Below are 20,506 nucleotides of genomic sequence, written 5' to 3'. Positions count from 1 at the left end.
GATACAATGGTGTTCCTTATCCCTCCTTCTAAGTGTTGTTATGAACACTAAAAGCCTCGGTTGGAGAAATGTATCATGCATCTGTATCACCTGGGTCAGGGGGCTTGTTAAAAGTGAGATTGCTGAGCCTATCCTCAAGTTTCTGATTCAGTGGGTGAGCCCTGGAGTCACGAGGGTTTGATGCCCACTTCTGCCCACTAACAGAGTGAGTTTGGGCATGTTCCTAAACTTTACCTGGAAAATGAGGAAATAACAATTCCTATTTTATGGTGTTGATTTGAGGATTACGTGAGTTAATTCACATAAAGCACTTAATACAGGGTCCGGCAACAGCGAGGATTGAGCAACCATGAGCTTTTACGAGTATAACAGTCTGCACAGAATATGAGTTCAATACATGTTGGTTTTCTCTCCCTGCCTACAGCTGTCAGCTCTGCTCAAATCTGTCTCCACACCGCTCCTCTCAGGAGCTTGGTGTTCTCAGCCTAGCCTCTCTGTGCTGGGGGAATTGGGGCACCAAGAACCCTGATGATCACCGATCACTGAAGAACCTGAAGCCCTGGGACGCAACGGGCTTACCCGAGGGGATCAGGTCTAGAGGAATGGAACTAAAAGTAGACCCAGGTTTCCTGACTCCCCAGCCAGGGCATTTTCCACGACATCCCCCCGGGTCCCCGGAGACAGGCTGGCTGTCCCCGAGTGTGCTTAGGAAACCGCCGCTCCCCTCCCCACACCTGCGCCGCTGCCGGGCATTTGGGTTATTTCTCCTTTGATTGTCCATGATAGAAGATGACACAGCTGTAAACATCAAACATCTGAGTATAAATGACCATTTTCTTTTGGATTATTTTTTCCCTTGGGCAAATGACTTCAGAGTGGAATTACTAGGTATAAAAAAGGACAGGCATGCCCTAGCCGGTTTGGCTCAGTGGATAGAGTGTCATGCTGTGGACTGAAGGGTCCCAGGTTCAATTCCCATCGAGGGCACATGCCCGGGTTGTGGGCTCGGTCCCCAGTAGGGGGTATAGAAGAGGCAGCCGATCAATGATTCTCTCTCATCATTGATGTTTCTGTCTCTCTCTTCCTCTCCCTTCCTCTCTGAAATCAATAAATAATAATAACAAAACAAACTAACAAAACAAAACAAGTACAGGAAATGATATAGCTAGAGAAGAAAGCTTGACCTAGCAATGTTTCCAGAGGAAGGAACTCCTCATTTCCCAAAAACCTTAGGACGGGGATGTTGATGTTTGAAATGAGTAAGGGAGCAGAAGGAGAGCCCAGAGCTGAATCTGAGTTTGTGTGGAAGGCGGCCGTGGCTGAGAGGGGGTTCTGCACTAAGGGTGCAATGCCTGGCAACCACTGGTAATGTCCCCAAGAAGTCATATTTAGACCAGGGCTTCCCAAGCACTAATGTGCATAGGAATTCCCCGAGGATCTTGTTAATATGCAGAATCTGCTTCTGTAGGGAGGGGGGAAGGGTCTGTATTTTTTCTTCTTTTTTTGTTAATTCTCACCTGAGAATATTTTCCCATTGATTTTTACAGAGAGTGGAAGGGAGGGGGGGGGGAGACATAGAGAAATATTGATGTGAGAGAGACACATCGCTTTACTGCCTCCTGCACATGCCCCAACCAGGGTAGGGATTGAGTCTGCAACCAAAGTACGTGCCCTTGACCGGAGTCAAACTGGGACCCTTCAGTTCGCAGGCCAACGCTCTTACCAATGAGCAAAATCGGCTAGGGCCCAAGAGTCTGCATTTCTAAGCTCTGGGTGATGCTGCTTCTGCTGATCAATGGACCCCACTTTTGAGTAGGAAGAGTTTAGGTTACCCTGCCTTAGCTCAGCTGTTTCTCTGCCTAACCCACTATTCCCATCATTTTTCACACCCAGCTCCAAAGACTTCCCTGGATTGACCATAACAGGCCCGTCGAGGTGTCCCTCTTCTCTGGTACCTGTATCTGTGACCATCGCAGCATTTACCATACTGTACTAAATTGTTTGTCCCTTTCTCTTTTTGAAGGCAAGGACCTCATTCATCCCTATATTCCCAGCATCTAGCACTATGCCTATCATGATTTGGGCCTAATTATTATTATTATTGAGTGGGTAAATGGGTGAGTGGATGGATAGATAGCTGGATGGATAAATTAATAAATGACTGTGAGGAGAGGGGAGGAGGAAGTTATGGGTTAGAAAAAGCATGGTGAGCAATCAGATTTGGCCTCAAGATCATTCTTGTCTAGTTGGGGACATCTGAACCATACTCACTACTGAAAGCCAGAGTCAGTGACCCTCTTCTGATCCCTGCCAACTCTTTCCACACCCACACCCATGCGGACCCTGAACCAAGAATGAACTCAGATAGATGAATAAGATCCAGGGCTTAGAGGTCCCTCACAGGGTGGCTCTAATGAATACCAGAGAACAAAAAAGCAAGTGTTGGCCATCTTTCTCCTGCCAAAGAGTTATTTACACAAGTTTCCACAGCAATCCCCTTCATCGCTTTTACATGCCTATTACACGGTTCTCTGCAGGGAAAGGTCTGGAGTTGGTTAGCTCAGTGGATTAGAGAGTGAGTCCCTCAAAGCCAAGGGCATCGGGAGCCTTTTCCCTCCTCTGCTCCAAGGCTGCAGGGTGACTGCCCTGTCCTGGCCAGTGGTGCCCATGGTCTGACTGGCCCAAAGATTAGAGTGAGAACGGGTCAGTTGAAATGAAAGGAGGTGCAATGAAGAAGAATGCATCTCCTTTGCATGAGAAATCTGAGGTTCAGAAAGATAAAGTCACTTGTTTAAGATTACATCCTTTCTAAGGAGAAATGTTCAGAAATTATGCAAAGAAAACTACAAAATGCACCTGAAATACACAGGAGCAGACCTGAACAGTGCTTACGCCACAAGCTATTACTGTCCAAAGTGAGTCGCATGGAGGAACAGCAAATAACTTGTGGCCATGATAATCTCCCACAAGCATGCACATCTCCATACATGGGTGTGGAGTGAGTGCCAGGAAAAAAGCAAAGTGCAAACACGTACACTTAGGGCACCACCTTTTGAGTAAGGAAGAAGAAAACTTTGATATCAGACTATCCTAGGAATAAAACATGGAGAGCTCACTCATCAATTATATAATCTTTTTTTTTTTTTTTGAAGAAATTTTAAACTTACAGAAAAGTTGCAAGAATAGTACAGGGAACTCCTAGGTACCCTTTGGCCAGATTCACCAATTTTTAACATTTTGCCACATTTTCTATCCCATTCTCTTCTTCTTTTAATTTTTTGATTGAGTCCCTCTGATTGAATGAGAAATGTTCATCAACAACAAAAAAATTAGGTTCTGAAACAAAAATTTAAGATAAAAAGTTATTCACAAGTCACAAGACGAAATAAATGTAAAGAAATATACCTAAACTTTAAAATAATACTGCTTTTAAGTATGTAACATTTATACTTCCAAAGTTGTTAAAGCTTAAACCTGCAAGAAGATTTTTGGGACACTCTGTAATATTATATATTAATGTATAATTTATTTTTTGGAAACATTTGAAAACAGATGGCATATATCATGCCCCATATATTACACCTCTTAGTACTTTAGTGTGTATTACCTAAGAACAAGTATATTTTCTTATATAAACTCAGTGAAGTTTCAGGAACTTTAACATTAATAGACCACTTTTATATACAGTCTATATTCCATTTTTTCCCCCAATTGTACCAATAATGTCTTACATAGTAGTTTTTTCCCCTTTGAGTATCTTGAGTAATTAATTACAGGGTACATTTATTTCTGTTTGTATTCAGTTTTACATTTTTCCTTGTTGATTTATTTTATTTGTGGAATATTTAGGACATTAACATGCTTCCAAAGTCAAAACCATATAGAGATGTTTTCTTCCTCCCTGATCCCTTCCACCTCATTCCCCCAGCCCTTTGCAGGTAGAATTTTATTGCTTTCTCGTTTACTAGAGGCCTGGTGCACGAATTTGTGCATGGGTGGGGTCCCTAGGCCTGGCTGGCGATCGGGGCTAGCCTGGGGGAGGGACCACAGGAGGTTGGCCGGCATGGGAGGTTGGCTGTGGTTGCGCACTGATCATCAGGGGGCAGCTCCTGCATTGAGCATCTGCCCCCTGGTGGTCAGGGTGTGTCATAGTGACTGGTTGACCGGTCGTTCCAGTTGTTCAGGTCATTTCAGTTGTTTGGTTGTAATGGTCACTTAGGCTTTTGTATGTATAGATTGTTTCTGCATTTCTTTTTGCAAAAGTAAGCAGATATGTTTGTGTTTTCTTCTTCCTTACTCAAAAGGTGGTGCCCTAAGTGTACGTGTTTGCACTTTGCTTTTTTCCTGGCACTCACTCCACACCCATGTATGGAGATGTGGGAAATTATCATGGCCACAAGTTATTTGCTGTTCCTCCATGCGACTCACTTTGGACAGTAATAGCTCATGGCGTAAGCACTGTTCAGGTCTGCTCCTGTGTATTTCAGGTGCATTTTGTAGTTTTCTTTGTATAATTTCTGAACATTTCTCCTTAGAAAGGATGTAATCTTAAACAAGTGACTTTATCTTTCTGAACCTCAGATTTCTCATCCATAAAGAAAGGGACACATGCCCAGGTTGAGGGCTCTATCCCCGGTGGGGGGGGGGGGGAGCACACAGGGGGTGGCTCATCAGTGGTTCTTACTCATCATTGATATTTGTATATCTCTCTCTCTCCCTTCCTCTCTGAAACCAATAAAAATATATTTTAAAATAAAGGAAAGAAAGGGGTGTTCTAATAGGTTTCTTGAAGAGTGATTGTGAAACGTGAATCAGGTAAAATAAGTCCTGTACAAATCCTAGTTTCCTTACTCCTTTCCTTGAGGCTCATGATTGCTTTTGAAGAGGGGGAGGAGGGGAATAATTGATTGCAGTTGTCTAGCAAGGATATCATCTAGGTCAGTCAATAAGTCAATCAATATTATAGAGCTCACCATGTACCGAGAGCTGTGACCATTGCCAGGGATATAATGGTGAGAAAATTAAACAAGGTTCCTGCTCTCATAGAGCATCTGGTTGATGAGCATTTCCCAGTAATCTTCGGAGATTTTACAAAATCAAAATGCAAAGCCAATTAGCAAGCCAGGCCCTGCAATTCAACAGATTCACAATTGTACCCCATAGAAAAGTGGAGGTTCTAAATACTTTTAGAATCCAGATTCCAGTTTGAATCATCCTGCAAGCAGATATCACCTAAAATGAGAAAGAATTGGAGCTGGAGGGAACACGTGGGGGAGGAAACAGGGGACAGTGGGTCCTGATCCGACGAGGAGCACACGATTAATGAGTGACGAGAAACTCAGTATCCAGGCTCCCAGGCTGGGGCACTTTCCAACACACACCCACTGTCATTCTATTTTCCATCTGCATCTTTGTCACTGTCACGTACATACCAGGATTTCAGCTGTCGGTGCTGATGGTCTAGGGCCGTGGTCGGCAAACTGCGGCTCGCGAGCCACATGCGGCCCTTTGGTCCCTTGAGTGTGGCTCTTCCACAAAATACCCCGGCCTGGGCGAGTCTATTTTGAAGAAGTGGCGTTAGAAGAAGTTTAAGTTTAAAAAATTTGGCTCTCAAAAGAAATTTCAATCATTGTACTGTTGATATTTGGCTCTGTTGACTAATGAGTTTGCCGACCACTGGTCTAGGCAACATTGGCCAGAAAGGAACAGGCCATTTCTAAGAAAGACCTGATATTGCTAATGTTATTAGGTCATGAAGCTGCAACTCAATCCACAATGAAGGCCATTTAACAAAACTGCATTGACATATAGAGTTAGAGTGGGGAGCAAATGAGACAAAATCAGAATCACTCCAGGATAGCATTGTTCGGAAGCAGACACAATGGTTTACTGTCTGTGACTTTTACCAGGTTATTCCATTTCACTGAGCTTTCTTTTTTGTCACCTTTAAAATGAGCATGTCTCTATGGGAACTGTGGAAGATGCTGCTAGTTATTCCCAGTTTGGTTTCCCCTTCCTCTGGACTAATAGAACCCCCAGTTCTTAGTTGGGCAAATGGCTGTCCAGAAGGAAGACCACGTTTCCTCAGTTTTCACTGTAGCTAGGCACGGCCATGTGACTAAGTGGGAAGCTAGCAGAAATGCTATGTCCAACTTCCAGGAAATATCCTTATACATAGGGCAACAGTATGATGAGTTTCTACTTCTACTTGTTCCCTGCTTCAGAATGAAATAGTAAAAACTTGAGCTGGATGAGCTACCAACAGGTATCCTTGGGAATGAAAGCCACACACACGATGAAGTATAGGATGCAAGGAGTCTGGGCCGCTCTGAGCACTGAACCACTCCTGAATAGCTTACTGATATTTTGATGTAAGATTTTTTTCTATTATTTTTAAACAAGTGCTCTTTGGGGACTAGAGTATCTCATGCAGTGATGGGAGAAGGCCTAGCAATATTAATTCCTTGCTCTAATGCGTATCTGTTGCTTCTGTCTGCCTGGCTTCCATTGCTCCCACTAGTAATGATTGCACCTCAAGCTTTCTTTGAGGAATGACCCCTTCCCCTGGTGTTGGTGCAACTGTGATTAAGTTGCACCACCTTTTCCTAAGCTGGACCAACTGGACTTTGAATTTGAATGGAGGAAGTTGAATCTTGGACATTTTAATCTAAGCAACAAGACTATCAGAAGTGGGTGAGTCCTAGAGGTGTGTGGCAAGGAAAGCATAAATTAAGAAGTGTGACAGAAAAGCTAAAAATAGAAAATCACCATTTACAACTAGCATAATGCTGGATTCAAAAAAGAGTCATCAATGGATGCTAAATCATTAGATTAAACAATGTTGAGCAATGGTATACTTATAGCCTCAAAGTACCACTCCTTAGGTTATTTATCAATTACAAAGGCATAAAGTTACCTCCACAGTGGAGAGAGCTGGTGGACACCACTTAGCCAGACGATCAAAGATAATATCTCAATGATGGGACATCCTATGGCCCCTGATATGTGGCCCTAAGATGGATTCAACATCACTTATACAGTATTCATGATGAAACTAAACTGATTAACCTGAATCTAATTACCAAAAATAAACAAATTCAGATTGAGGGACATTGTGCACAACAACTGGCCTAGACTCTTCAAACATTTCACTGGCATGAAAGGATACTAAAAAAAATAAAATAAAGGTAGTTAAAATGCATGATCCTTGATTGAATCCTGGATAAACAAAACAGGACAGGAATAAAAAACAGTTTGGGGACAATTGGGAGAATTTGAATATTGACTGCATATTACATGATATTATAATATGTATAGTATATTATCAATGTAAGTTTTCTAAGTGTGAAAACTGTGGTTAAATAGGAGAATATTCCTGTTTACATGTTCTTAAGGGATCCATGCTTAATATTTGGTAGCAAACTATTATGTTGTCTGCATAATGTTGAAATGGTTCAGCAAAAAGGTAAAATGGATAAACACAGGGGAGAAGAAAGAGAGGAGAGAGAGAGAGAGAGAGAGAGAGAGAGAGAGAGAGAGAGAGCAAATGATGTCCAATGTGAATACTTGGTGGGGCTGCTCGAAGGGCAAAGGCACCATTGTATTATTCTTGCAACTTTTCTGTGAGTTTAAAATTTTCCAAATAAAAATTTGGGGGGAGTAGACTCTTTTCCTTTTCCATCCTTAGAGTGAAATACAAAACCTTGAAAGCAATGCTTCCCTCTTCAAATCACATGTTCTGCACCCTTTTTAAAATTAAAGATAGGAGGATGAAGAGGCTAAAGGGAGAAAAATATATGTTGATGGAAGGTGCCCTGGGCCCTTTTTGCCAGAGTACATGTGAGCCAAGGGTGTGACCTCGCATGGAGCATGGAGGCTTTCCACTGGGAGGGGCACTTGAGGTCACATCTGGGTTCAGTCTGTGTGACAGTGGCCTTCAGGATGCTCTCAAGGCAGGCAGAGTATTAGAAAGGGGAGCAAGGAAATCGGGGGCCTCTTACACCAGTGATAAGGCCCGGGCCCTCTCTCCAGTCTTAGTTCCTGTATCTCTCCCTTCCGTCTCCTCCCCTCCACCCCTACAACTCTCTAGCCCCTCAGACCTTCCTACTCCTCAAACAGGCTGAGTATGGAGCCCAAGTCCTTACTATGCATAGACGGCCCTCCACCCTGTGCCTTAGCCAGCTCTTTTCTCACTCAACTCCTTTTCCATGTTTTTGTTCCTATGCGTAAAACATTCCAAACCATCTGCACTTTCCCAAGTTCAACACTTGCTGCCTCATATTTCAAGGCTGCCTGCCTGGAGTTGTCCCCCTCTGCCCTGGTCTCTCCAGTGAACATCCACACTTCCTTCAGCCAGCCCTCAGCTAGTGCCTTCTTCTGAGAGCTTTTCCTGCTCTTTATTCCTGCTCCAGAAGTTACTGCTTCCAACCGGTTTCTGGTTTCTGCTCGGCTGGCCCCAGAACACTCTCTCATTCTGTCGAGGTGGCTAAAACCCTTCTCCTGATTAGCTAGCCTCCCCCCATGATTTTGTGATCTTCCCAAAACCAGGGATGGTGTCTGACTCACTCCAGTGCAGAGAGAATATCAGACTTTGGGTTTGTGAATGGATGAATGGATGAGTGCACAAGAGGTAGACTCCAGGGTTAAGTATGATCATCAACAATAACAATCACAATGCTATTGATGACGGATACTTGAGCACTTATTCTGTGCCAAGCTTTTACCCAAATTATTAAATCCCCAAAGGAATTGAGGGGTATTGGCTTTGAATAATAAGATCCAACCAGTAGTGAGCTATTACCATGTATCTAGGCATGTGTAAGCATTTTACATGCACTTGCTCACTAAGTCTCACACTAGCGTCATGGAGTATAATAAGTCTATTACTATTTTCTTTTTATAGATGAGGATACGGAGTCGAGGCCTTGACAAATGAAGGTATTTGCCTCAGGTCACACATCTTGTAAGGAAAGGAGCTGGGATTCATCTCCTTAGAGTCAGACTCCATTATCACATACCTCCAAATGCCCTTCTACAATTTAGAATAACTGTGACTGAAAGGAGTAGTTTTGAATATTTAATATAGTCATTGCAAACAGCTCTCAATTTAAAAAAAAAAAAACATTTTGGAAGTGAAAATGTGTTTCACGGGCCTAAACACACAGCACCTCTGAAAGGCCTGTCAGTTATTCCCAGCCCCCGTGATATTTGACATTTTCAGTTGCATCAGCTGGAAAAGGTAACATGATAAAACATCTTCGCATGAATAAATGCAGAAGACATGACCAGGAGTGCTTTGGAAAAACCATTCGTTCTGGATTCCTAAGTCATAATCCTCTATTAAAAGGGTTTGAGATGTAGACTTGCTGGAAACAAACAATAGACTAAACATTGCATGCTCACATCCATGCCAGAACTTGGGATGTTAGAGGAGCCAGACTTGCCAGCTTCAATCTCTGGCCCATTGCAATACAGAATGAAGCTGAATTTAGGAAGTCCACAGCATGTGCATTGATTCAGCGTGAACGCCTGAGTCATAAGTGGGCTTCAGTCATAGAACCAGTGTGGGGCTCGTAGTCTCCCAAATCCAGAATCTTTGGGAGCTAGAGGCAGAGGGAAGGAGCTGGCAACAGTAGATGTGACAACAAATCTGGAGTCCCTCAATTCAGGGCTCGAATTCATGCTCTTGGTGTGAACCTGGGAAAAATTAACTTCTTTGAGTCTCAGTTTTATTATCTGTAAAATGGGAATAATTGTACTCACCTTATAAGTTTGTGAGAATTCGATGAGAAATGCCTGTAAAGATCTAATGAATAATAAATAACAAAACTTGAGCACCTCCAATGCTACACACTGCTTTAAGAATTTTTTAAAACATGTATCAACTTACTTAATTCTCCCAGGAACCCTTAAAGAAGGGATCTGGAAATCAATAAGCTCCCCAGGGACATCAGAGACCAGGGAGTCAGGGATGGAAGTAGTCAAACACATGAACTGTCCCACACAGAAGATGTATCCAGATGCCAGCCCTTCTCCTCCACTCTTTTTAAAAATATATATATTTTATTGATTTTTTACAGAGAGGAAGGGAGAGGGAAAGAGAGTTAGAAACATCGATGAGAGAGAAACATCAATCAGCTGCCTCCTGCACAGCCCCTACTGGGGATGTGCCTGCAACCAAGGTACATGCCCTTGACCGGAATCAAACCTGGGACCCTTGAGTCCGCAGGCCGACGTTCTATTCACTGAGCCAAACCGGTTAGGGCTCTCATCCACTCTTGAAGAGGTAGCACAGCAATGGCTGAAGGCAGACTGACTTTGGAGTCAGACAGACCTCATTCTCAGGCCAACTTTCCCACTGACTGCTGAGCATCCACAGGCATGTTACTCAACCTCTCTGAGCTATAGTTTCCTCAGTTATATCATGGGGGATAACTCACTGAACAAAGAGGTAGCAATGAGGATTTCCTGAGATAAGATCTACAATGAGCTTAAATTTAAGGAGAACTCAGCAATGGAGATGCTTATTATTATTACTAGAGGCCCGGTGCATGAAATTCATGCACGGGGGGGGGGGGGGGCGGTGGTGTCCCTCAGCCCAGCCTGCACCCTCTCCAATATGGGACCCTTCGAGGGATGCCCGACTGCCCGTTTAGGCCCGATCCTGGTGGGATTGGGCCTAAACAGGCAGTCAGACATCCCTCTCACAATCCAGGACTGCTGGCTCCCAACTGCTTGCCTGCCTGCCTGCCTGCCTGATTGCCCCTAACTGCTTCTGCCTGCCAACCTGATCACCCCCTAACCACTTCCCTGCCAGCCTGATCAACGCCTAACTGCTCCCCTGCTGGCCCGATTGCCCCTAACTTCCCTTCCCTGCTGGCCTGGTCACTGCTAACTGCCCTCCCCTGCAGGCCTGGTCACTCCTAACTGTCCTCCACTGCAGGCCTGGTCACCCCCAACTGCCCTCCATTACAGGCCTGGTTGCCCCTAACTGCCCTCCCCTGCTGGCCTGGTTCCCCCCCCTCTTCTCCTGCAGGCCTGGTCCCCCCCAACTGTTCTTCCCTGCTGGCCGGTCACCCCTAACTGCCCTCCCTTGCCAGCCTGGTTACTCCTAACTGCCCTCCCCTGCAGGCCTTGTCCCTCCCAACTGCCTTCCCCTGCCGGCCTGGTTACCCCTAACTGCCCTCCTCTGCAGGTTTGATCACCCCCAACTGCCCTCTCTTGCTGGCCTGGTCCCTCCCAACTGCCCTCCCCTGCTGGCCTGATCACCCACAACTGCCTTCCCTTGCAGACCTGGTCCCTCCCAACTGTTCTCCCCTGCTGGCCATCTTGTGGCGGCCATCTTGTGTCCACATGGGGGCAGTCTTCTTTGACCACATGAGGGCAGCCATCTTGTGTGTTGGAGTGATGGTCAATTTGCATATTACTCTTTTATTAGATAGGATAGAGGTCTGGTGCATGGGTGGGGGCCAGATGGTTTTTCCTGAAGGATGTCCTGGATCAGGGTGGGGGTTCCCTTGGGGTGTGGGGTGGCCTGGGTGAGGGGCCTGTGGTGGTTTGCAGGCCAGCCACACCCCCCAGCAACCCAAGCAGAGGCCCTGGTATCTGGGATTTATTTATCTTCTATAATTGAAATTTTGTAGCCCTGAGCAGAGTCAGGTGAGGGCTGCAGAAGCTTGGCTTCCTCCATCCCTGCTCAGCTCCAGCTCCGTAGCTGCCGCCATTTTTGTTGGGATTTATTTATCTTCTATAATTGAAACTTTGTAGCCTTGAGCGTAGGGCCGGCCAGGGCGGCAGGAAAGCTTGGCTTCCTCCATTGCCAGGGAAACCCAAGTCTCCTGCTTGCTGCAGCTCCGTGGCCACAGCCATCTTGGTTGGGTTAATTTGCATAAGCACTCCTGATTGGTTGGTGGGCATGGCTTGTGGGTATAGCGGAGGTACGGTCAATTTGCATATTAGTCTTTTATTAGATAGGATACTGAAGAGAATGTAAGAGCTGGAATCAGAAGAAGACCAAGAAACTACTAAACTCCGCCTCTCACTAGCTCCAAGAACTTGGACAAGCCTCTTACCCTCTGAGTTTCAGTTTCCTCCTTTATTTAATGGAAATAATAATACCAATGTCTAGGAATGTAGTGAAGACGAAACTTCATCATATAAGTAAAAGCCATTGGCAGCATGCCTGAGATATAGTGGGTGCTCAATAACTGCTATTCCCCATGGTTTCTGTCTCTTGTGATCTGTTTCTCCTAGTTTCATATCCCCTATCACTAATGCCTTGGGTTCATGTCCCTAAACTGGAGACACTCGAAATAAAAAAGAATTAGAAAATCCTATGGAAGCTTGACAGATTATCAAGATCTGCAATGTCTGGCATGGAGCAGATAGTTCTAAAAAGGGGAATCCCATGGTCAGTCCCTTTCTGCCCAAGAATAGCAGACATTCCCTCTTCTCCAGCTGTGGTGGAAAGCAGAATTCATCAGCTTTGGGGTCAAGGTTAACTGCTTTAGGAAGATGATTGAAATAGACATAAACTGCTTAAGACTTTCTGTATATGTTACACACACACACACACACACACACATACACACACACACACACACACCTTTGTTTCTCTGTAAGAGATTCAATAAGACATGCTAGCCCAATTCTGGAAGCAGATGAATGACATTTGGAATTTTGATGATTTTGCCTAACTGCTAATATTGCTTGGTGGCCATCTGTATTCTACATCAAGCAAACTCATGGCTATTTTGTTTCCCTTTCTCCCCCAAATGATTACTGCTTTTATAAAGAGCAGATGTCCTTGTTATTTAGAGACTAGGCGAGAATGTTTCCATACCAATTCAACCCTCCTTATTGATTTATTTCATTGGTTAGATTCAAGCAAATTCTAGTTTTAAAAAATGCTATGACATGTAAAACTGTGGTGTCTTTATCATTTGAGCAAATATTAGAGAAGGCCACTTTTGCATTTTGTTTTTATAAAGGTATAAATTAGTGCAAAACTACTCCATTAGTTATGTATATTTCTTAGTAGAGCTCAGTAAGAAGCCTGCTTTCCTAAGAACAAATAAGAATGTTCTACAAATAACAATAACAGTTGCCATTTACCAAGTGCTTATTATGTGCCAAAGTACCCAATATTAGTAGTACATGGAGTAGAAATGAATTAGATAGAGGAAATTTTACTAGAACACCATTCAGGGCGGGCTCTGTGCTTGTTTAGAAGGGACTTTGGTAGGCTGTGTGGGGTGGGGGTGGAGCTGTGATCCCTAAAGAGTTAAACTACCTTCCAAAGAGGGTCAGCTGGATAACAGCAGCCCTTTGGGTTTACAGAGTAGAATGTGCAAGTTTAGATGTGAAATTTGGTCAAGAAATAAAATGGAGTAAGAGACTGAGGGAGGCTCATGGGAGAATTTGGAAGTGGGGGAATAGAGCTTGATGTGGTAAACAGATGAGCAAGTTTAGGGGCAGCACCAAAAAATAGATTCAGGAGAAGAAAGATGTCAAAGAAGGATTTCAAACCCTTGTTCTGGAATGTGTAATGTAAATCACCTCCTCAGTCTCCCTGCTAAGATATCCAGGAAAATCCATAATTGGTGTTAATGAATTTCTTTGGGAGAGTAAAAAGGTGCTGAGACCCACATTAAGGTTGGTCTGAGGCAAGGGTGGAGCTGCAGCTGTGGACTGCTTACTTTTGAGAAATAATAATAAAAATGGTAATCCTATCTAATAAAAGGGTAATATGCAAATTGCTGTCACTCCAACACACAAGATGGCTGCCCCCATGTGGTCAAAGATGACCACCCCCATGTGGACACAAGATGGCCGCCACAAGATGGCCAGCAGGGGAGGGCAGTTGTGGGCGATTAGGCCAGCAGGGGAGGTCAGTTGGGGGCAATCAGGCCTGCAGGGGATGGCAGTTAGGGGTGACTGGACTGACAGAGGAGGGCAGTTGGGGGTGACCAGGCTTGCAGGGGAGGACAGTTGGGGGGGGACCAGGTCTGCAAGGGAGGGCAGTTGGGGGGGAGACCAGGCCTGCAGGGGAGGCAGTTGGGCGGGACCAGGCCTGCAGAGGAGGGCAGTTGGGGGGTACCAGGGCTGTAGGGGAGGGCAGTTGCGGGGGACCAGGCCGACAGGGGAGAGCAGTTAGGGGCAACCAGGCCGGCAGGGAGGGCAGTTGGGTGGGACCAGGCCTGCAGGGGAGGGCAGTTAGGGGCAACCAGGCTGGCAAGGGAGGGAAGTTAGGGGTGACCGGCCAGCAGGGGAGGGCAGTTGGGGGCAAACAGGCTGGCAGGGGAGCAGTTAGGCATCAATCATGCAGGCAGGGGAGTGGTTAGTGGGTGATCAGGCTGGCAGGCAGAAGCAGTTAGGGGCAATCAGGAAGGCAGGCAGGCAAGCAATTGGGAGCCAGTAGTCCTGGATTGTGAGAGGGATGTCCGACTGCCCGTTTAGGCCCGATCCCATGGGCAGTCGGACATCCCTCGAGGGGTCCCATATTGGAGAGGGTGCAGGCTGGGCTGAGGGACACCCCCCTCCCATGCATGAATTTCGTGCACCGGGCCTCTAGTACTACTGTAACATTGTGTGAGAGAGAAAGGAGGCAATGTGCTATGGTTTCCATAGTCAAACTCCTTGGATGCTTTTTGGGGTACATACGGTGGTGGTAAGAGCTCAGGCTTAAGAGATAGACAACACAGTGCAACTTACTTGTAAGACTGTACTAGTTGTTAAAATAGTGGAAACAAATATTTTATACTAATTCTTAAGTCACTGCTGGCCTGAGCCTCTTGAGTAGGCCCCTTTGCTGCCTCAGCCATTGGAGACCCTCCCCCAAGACTCCTCAGACTTCTTCCTTCAGCAACCAAATAGTTAAGTAATTGCACATCAGGGGGCCTCTGGGACCTTAATTCGATTTTTTGGCAATCTATTCTGAGTCATAGGTTTCTATACTGCATCAGTTATTAACAATTTTGACTATTGCTGGTGCCCATAGCCTCCTCCTCCTCCTTCACAGACCCAGTTCATCTATGCAAGTTTTAACTTGGCTAATAAGGGTTCTTGATTTATGTGATGCTAAATCTGGGAAATGGGTAGAGGGAAATGTAAAGGCAGAAAGAAAGGGAAAAATAGTTGATCTATGGAATCTAGAGCTGAGAAGGAGATATAGGAAAGGAAATAAAACCTTGAAGGCCGAAGTGTGAGATGGTGTCCCTGTATTTGTTGGAACACTGGAGCACACAGTATGTGCTTTGCAGGAAGCATAGTGTGTGGTTCTGGAACAGTATAATTTAATAAATTAGTAATGAGAATTGGTCTTCCTTAAAGTTCCCAAGAAACACAAGGAAAAAAGTGGGGATTTGTTCTTAATTACTACTGGCTCATGTCCCTTTACAGTCAATTCTATGTAGAGATGAGGCCACCCAGAGCCCTGGATTTATGAAGGTTACAAAAAGATGATCTCTAACACTCCTTCTAATGTTAGTCATAAACAAAACACCTGAATTGACCCCTCCAAGGTTGTTCAACTTCTACAGGTTCTGTAGGTAAGATAATAAATATTGGGGGCACATAGTACTGGACTCAGTGCGTAAGCCATAGACTTGGATGTACCTATAGAAATGATCCTAGAAAATGATCTTACCTCAGTATTTTTGTTTGTAATTAGGGAAGACAATATTTCTTATTGTTGCTTTTTTAAAGTTGTTTTTGTTGTTACTATTTTTTGAGTTCCAACTATGTGCCAGAAACTCTGTTTTATGTCTATTACTTAATTGCATGCTTACAGCAGATCTGTGAATTATGTATGATCATTTCCTCTTCATAGAGTAGACCCAGGGAACATGAGGAACTTGCTCAATGACTCTCTGCTACACTGTGGCAGAACAGGATTCACTTGCCCTCTCCTGCTCCAAACCCAGTGCTTTTCCTGTTACAACATATGGCTTCTCAGCTGCCTGGAGACCCTAGAATGGAAGGCATGGATAAGCTTTTGTATGGAGAATGCTCTGAAAACTATGAAATGCCATAGAACTATCAGGGGTTTAAAATATATTAGTAACTACTCATCCTTTAAAATACTCATTTTCACTTTTTGTCATTTCATCAGAATTGCCCTTCCATGTTTGGGCTTGGAAGCTGTTTTGCACCATCCTGATCCCCTTTGAATGAAGAGCTTGTTGTTACTCCAGCTATTGGGAGTGCTGTCAGCAAACAGCCTTCAGAGATGCCCAGCTGCCAAGTCACCTTCCCCAGGTCATACCCTTCCTGGGGCAGCCCACGTCCAGTGACTGATAGATGCAGGTGTGTGAAGACTTGGCCACCTCGACCTACCTTTGGACACTTTGAAGGGTCATTCTGGTTCCAGAGATCTCGTTGGGGTTGGCCACATTTGCTGCGGGGCCTGCATCCTGGATTGCTCTTCACTGCCAATCCTGCTTCTGCCCTCGCCCCTTCTGCAGATGTTAACCCCAAGCCACTCCCTACAAATGTCCTGTGGGCTAAACACCTTCTGAGTTTGCTTCCTGGGGGACTTGGCCTGTGATAATAATGTTTTACAGTTAGTTCTTAATGAGTCGGAAAGACTCTGCTAACCTTTACACCTCTTGGGGGCAAGAAGCTCACTTTATTCATTCCTAAAGCACCAGTACTTGGCCCACCACGAGATCCAGAAAAGTTACTCATTCTATGCTCACCGAAGGAGAAATAGACCTGTGAACATCAGGATAATGATATTAGTTAACACTTATATAGTGTTCACAACCTGCCAAGTACTATTTTAAGAGCTTTGGACATATCAACTCAACCCTCACAATAATCCTAGGAAGTTATTACTGTGATGATTATTATTCCTATTTTTTAGATGAATAAAGGGAAGTACCTAATGCTCCTACGTTCTCCTAAGGCCACATGTCTAGTGGTGGATCTGTGTTTTAATTGCCGGGAACCTGTCTCTGAAGCTCAGCCTCCTAACTGCTGCTCTTTCCCGACTCACTTCTGGTCCCCAGCACATACCACGTCTCCCCCACCTGTTTACCAGAGGGGATCAGAAGGGAGCAGCGTAAGGGAAGGGGGGCTGGGATCATCACAGCACGTTTCCTAGGCACACTGAAATGTCTGCTCTGTGTGCTAGACAGCTGGCTGGCATATAAGGTGGAGGGCTGCAATGCCCCCCTGTGACTTTAGTGAGCAGCAAGGTTTGGGAACCACTGAGGCAGGTGGCACTTTCAGGCATACGGGGCGCTCTTATAACAATGCCCAGCAGAGGCACCATTGCAGAGAGGGAAGCAGCCAAGCCTCTCTTCCAGGGTCCCAGCCAGGGCTCTCTGAGCCACACTTCCTGAGGCGGGCCTGGAATCAGAACCTGCGGGCAGGGGGCACCGCACACCTCACACGTGCATCCAGTGATTCCTCGGGAAGCAGAGGCTTTGAGGCTGACAAACGCTGCACCGGAAAGGGGTGGGGGAGCCCCTCCTGGGGTCAGCAGAGCCAGCTCGCTTGGAGCATTGTCCTTTCCTTCCTCCAGCAGGATGCCAGGAGCCCCGCAGCAAGGGGCTCATTTGTCTTCATTCCCAGCACAATAACTCGCTGCTGGCCTTTCTCTTGGGCCTTGTTCAGAGCAACAGGATATAGCCTCTGCCAGGAGAGAAGGAAGGAAGCAGGGAGGGAGGGAGGGAAATAACAGGAGCTCGGAATCTCCAGGCCCCCAGCCTGGACACAGACCCTGAAAAGACCTGGGACTGTGAGGGGAAGGCCCAGCAGAGGGGGGTCTGGGTCCAACCAGGCCCGCAGGAGAAACCGTTGTCAATTGCCAGGCAATCCTTAATCAGATATAAGATGAGTAACTGTCAAAAGCTGAGCTATCGTGTCTGCATGGCCTCTGTCCAACTTCTATTTTAATCTAGTCTTCTCTGAACATTTCGAGAAGGAAAATAAATAGGGTCCCTGCAGAATGGGGTCTTCTTTTCTCTCTCGATGTTAAAAAGAAGAATGCATGCTTTGGAGCTGTATTTTTTTTCAAGCTCTTTTTGTGATTGAGGTTTTTGTCTGGTTTCACCCCAGAAAGACAGCAGCAGTGTGTGTGTGTGTGTGTGTGTGTGTAGGTGGGTGGGGACAGAATAGGGACATGGTGGGGGCTTAGTCATAGGAGAGATGGCGAGTGGGGTGGGTTGAAGAATAGAAATCCATGTTGCAATCTAGCACAGTAGGTAGTATCAAAACAATGAACAGCCAATACATTCTGACACATGCTTATTGAACTCCAAGTATATGCCAAACGTGGCTATGGTGAGTTGTATGTTGCTGACCCAGAAGCTGACAGTTCAGTAGGTGGCTCAGACAGGTAATGGACAACCAAGAGTGTTTGTATGACTTATACAGCAGGAGTCAGCAGCTGCAAGTCCAGGGGGCCCTCGTGAAGAGACCCCCTCGCCCCGCACCTGGGAGAGATGAAGAGCTGAAAGGGAGTGTAGGATCCCCTTCCTCACAGGCAGGGCTGCTGACAAGAGCTGTGCTCATTTCAGATTAACATCCTAGTCTTGCCTCTAGGACTCTTCTGAGGCACAAGACAAGACATCATCAGAGTCAATGAAAACATGGGCCCTTGACGTAAACTCTGCTTCTGTCACAGAAATTATATAATTCCTTTTTTTTTTAAACAAAACAAAACTTACTTGGATTTCAGCACAAACACACTGTAATGAGTAGGCTTGCACTCTTGCTCTCTCCCTCTCTGTCCTGTGGTTCCAATCTAGAGGAGGGATGCAGAGAGGAGAAGGTGACGCAGGCCTGAGGAACTGTCTGTGCTGGGTGCTGGGTAAGAAGGTGGAGTAACGGGTTCTTGGCCTTCCCCACAGAGCTCCCGCCAGCAGTGCATGGTGGGAAGTGAGGCTGGAATAAAGTCCAGGAGAATTCAACCCGACTCCAGGTGCCCTGTCTCTCCACCAGGCAGCATTGCCTTTGGAGGATGCTTCCCAGAAGAGGTGAGGCTAAGGAAGGGTGAGAGGGGTGTAGAGGGGAGGAAGACACACTCATTTGTTAGCTATGTACTCTGTCGAGCACTTTCCACACCATTTCTCTTACCACATCGCCACAAGTTACAAACTCATTTTCAACAGGCTGAAGAGCGATCGTGGAGGCGCAGAGGGATGGATGATGGCGATTTGCACAAGGATGTATCGATGGTAGGGAGCTGAAATGGGATCCTTCCCCAAATAGGCCTCATTCCAAAGCACACGTTCTTGGCAGTGCCCACCCTTTGATTCAATACCCTCTCCTGGCTGTGTGTGCCACCCAATGGAACCAAGAGGAGATGGATGTTGGATGAAACTCACCTGAGAAGGAGACCCTCAACTCTCCAATGGTGAAGGTGTCCTCTTTCAGGTTAACAAGGGAACACGCTCTTTCTCTGAGCTTGAATGCTTCTCTTTTCTCCTTCTCTCCATAGTAAGTGGTTTTGGACAGTGGAAGGAAGGGAGGGAGTTTGTTTTTAAAGAGAGACAGGATTTTGCTACCTAAAGTGTGGTCCCTGACCTGGCAGCCGTGGCGTCACCTGGGAGCTATTGGAAATGCAGACTCACCAGCCACAGTCCTCCAGAATAAGTGACCACTGTCTCCTCAGGCCTGGCACCCAGGACACCACCCACAAATGGTGCTTCCTTTCTGTTCCCATCTCCCCTGCCTTTTAGAAAAGAAATAATTTTCTCTTTTAAGAGTGAACCTACTATAGAATCTGCTCTCTGAAAATGCCTCTGGAATAAGTGGAAGAAAATCCCTCTGAAATACTAATCATATCCATTAGACCTGCGCTTTTCAATATGGCAACCACTTGCTACAGGTGGCTATTGACATGAAAATTAACTAAAAATTAAAATTTAAAATTCACTTTCTTGGTCACACTAGTCCCACACAGCTAATGACTTCCATAGGGGAGCAGAGCTATAGACCATTTCCCCCATCCTGGGAGGTTCTAGTGGACAACGCTGCTTAGATGCTTCTTATTTCTGCTGGTCTTGTGCTAGCCCACAGCCCGGCTTCTTCCAAAGTAGGGGCTTAATAAATGCTCCTTGACTCGCATTCGCAGCTTCACTTATTGGAAAAGAGAAATGGCAGGAGGGGCCCAGGATCTGTTTTCCAGCTCCTGCTCTGTCTACTGAGGAGCCTGTGACCTTGGGTAAGTCATTTCCCCTCTCTTTCAGGAAGAGGTAATAAGAGTACCTCATAGTAGTCTAGAAGCCTTTGCGTTTTTTATCGCTTTGATAATTTTGCCAACCGTATAGCCCCTAGGGTGACCAACTCAGGCTGGTTGGACTGGGATTGTCCTGATTTTAAAACTAAAAGTCCTGTATGGTGAGAACCCCTTATTCTCGGGCAAACAAGGACTTGAAGGTCCCTTCCAGTTATAAAATACTATAACACTTTGCAAGTCAGAGGGTGGGGTGGCAGGAGCCCTAAAACTTTTGCAAACAGCAGAGTGTGATTAGGAGCTTAGGCTCAAAAATCGTTC

General features: G+C 45.7%; 1 long non-coding RNA gene across 4 annotated transcripts; it reads right to left on the bottom strand.

The window, feature by feature from the left end:
• Positions 1-3,133: 3,133 nt before the first annotated feature.
• LOC114230730 (uncharacterized) lies at positions 3,134-19,413 on the bottom strand. Of its 4 annotated transcripts, XR_008557017.1 has the most exons (5): positions 19,335-19,413; positions 18,675-18,751; positions 16,336-16,540; positions 15,789-15,968; positions 3,134-3,336 (listed from the first exon to the last, which is right to left on the bottom strand). It is a non-coding gene; the product is annotated as an uncharacterized LOC114230730 (long non-coding RNA). The 4 variants fall into 4 exon arrangements; XR_008557015.1 differs by lacking the exon at positions 3,134-3,336 and having other exon boundaries at positions 15,761-15,968; XR_008557016.1 differs by lacking the exons at positions 3,134-3,336; positions 18,675-18,751; positions 19,335-19,413 and adding exons at positions 17,390-17,637; positions 18,441-18,478 and having other exon boundaries at positions 15,761-15,968.
• Between the last annotated feature and the right edge of the window lie 1,093 nt (positions 19,414-20,506).

The sequence above is a fragment of the Eptesicus fuscus genome, chromosome 9 (genome assembly GCF_027574615.1).
Source record: "Eptesicus fuscus isolate TK198812 chromosome 9, DD_ASM_mEF_20220401, whole genome shotgun sequence".
Lineage (NCBI taxonomy): Eukaryota > Metazoa > Chordata > Mammalia > Chiroptera > Vespertilionidae > Eptesicus > Eptesicus fuscus.
This window is presented reverse-complemented; position numbering and strand designations above follow the sequence as displayed.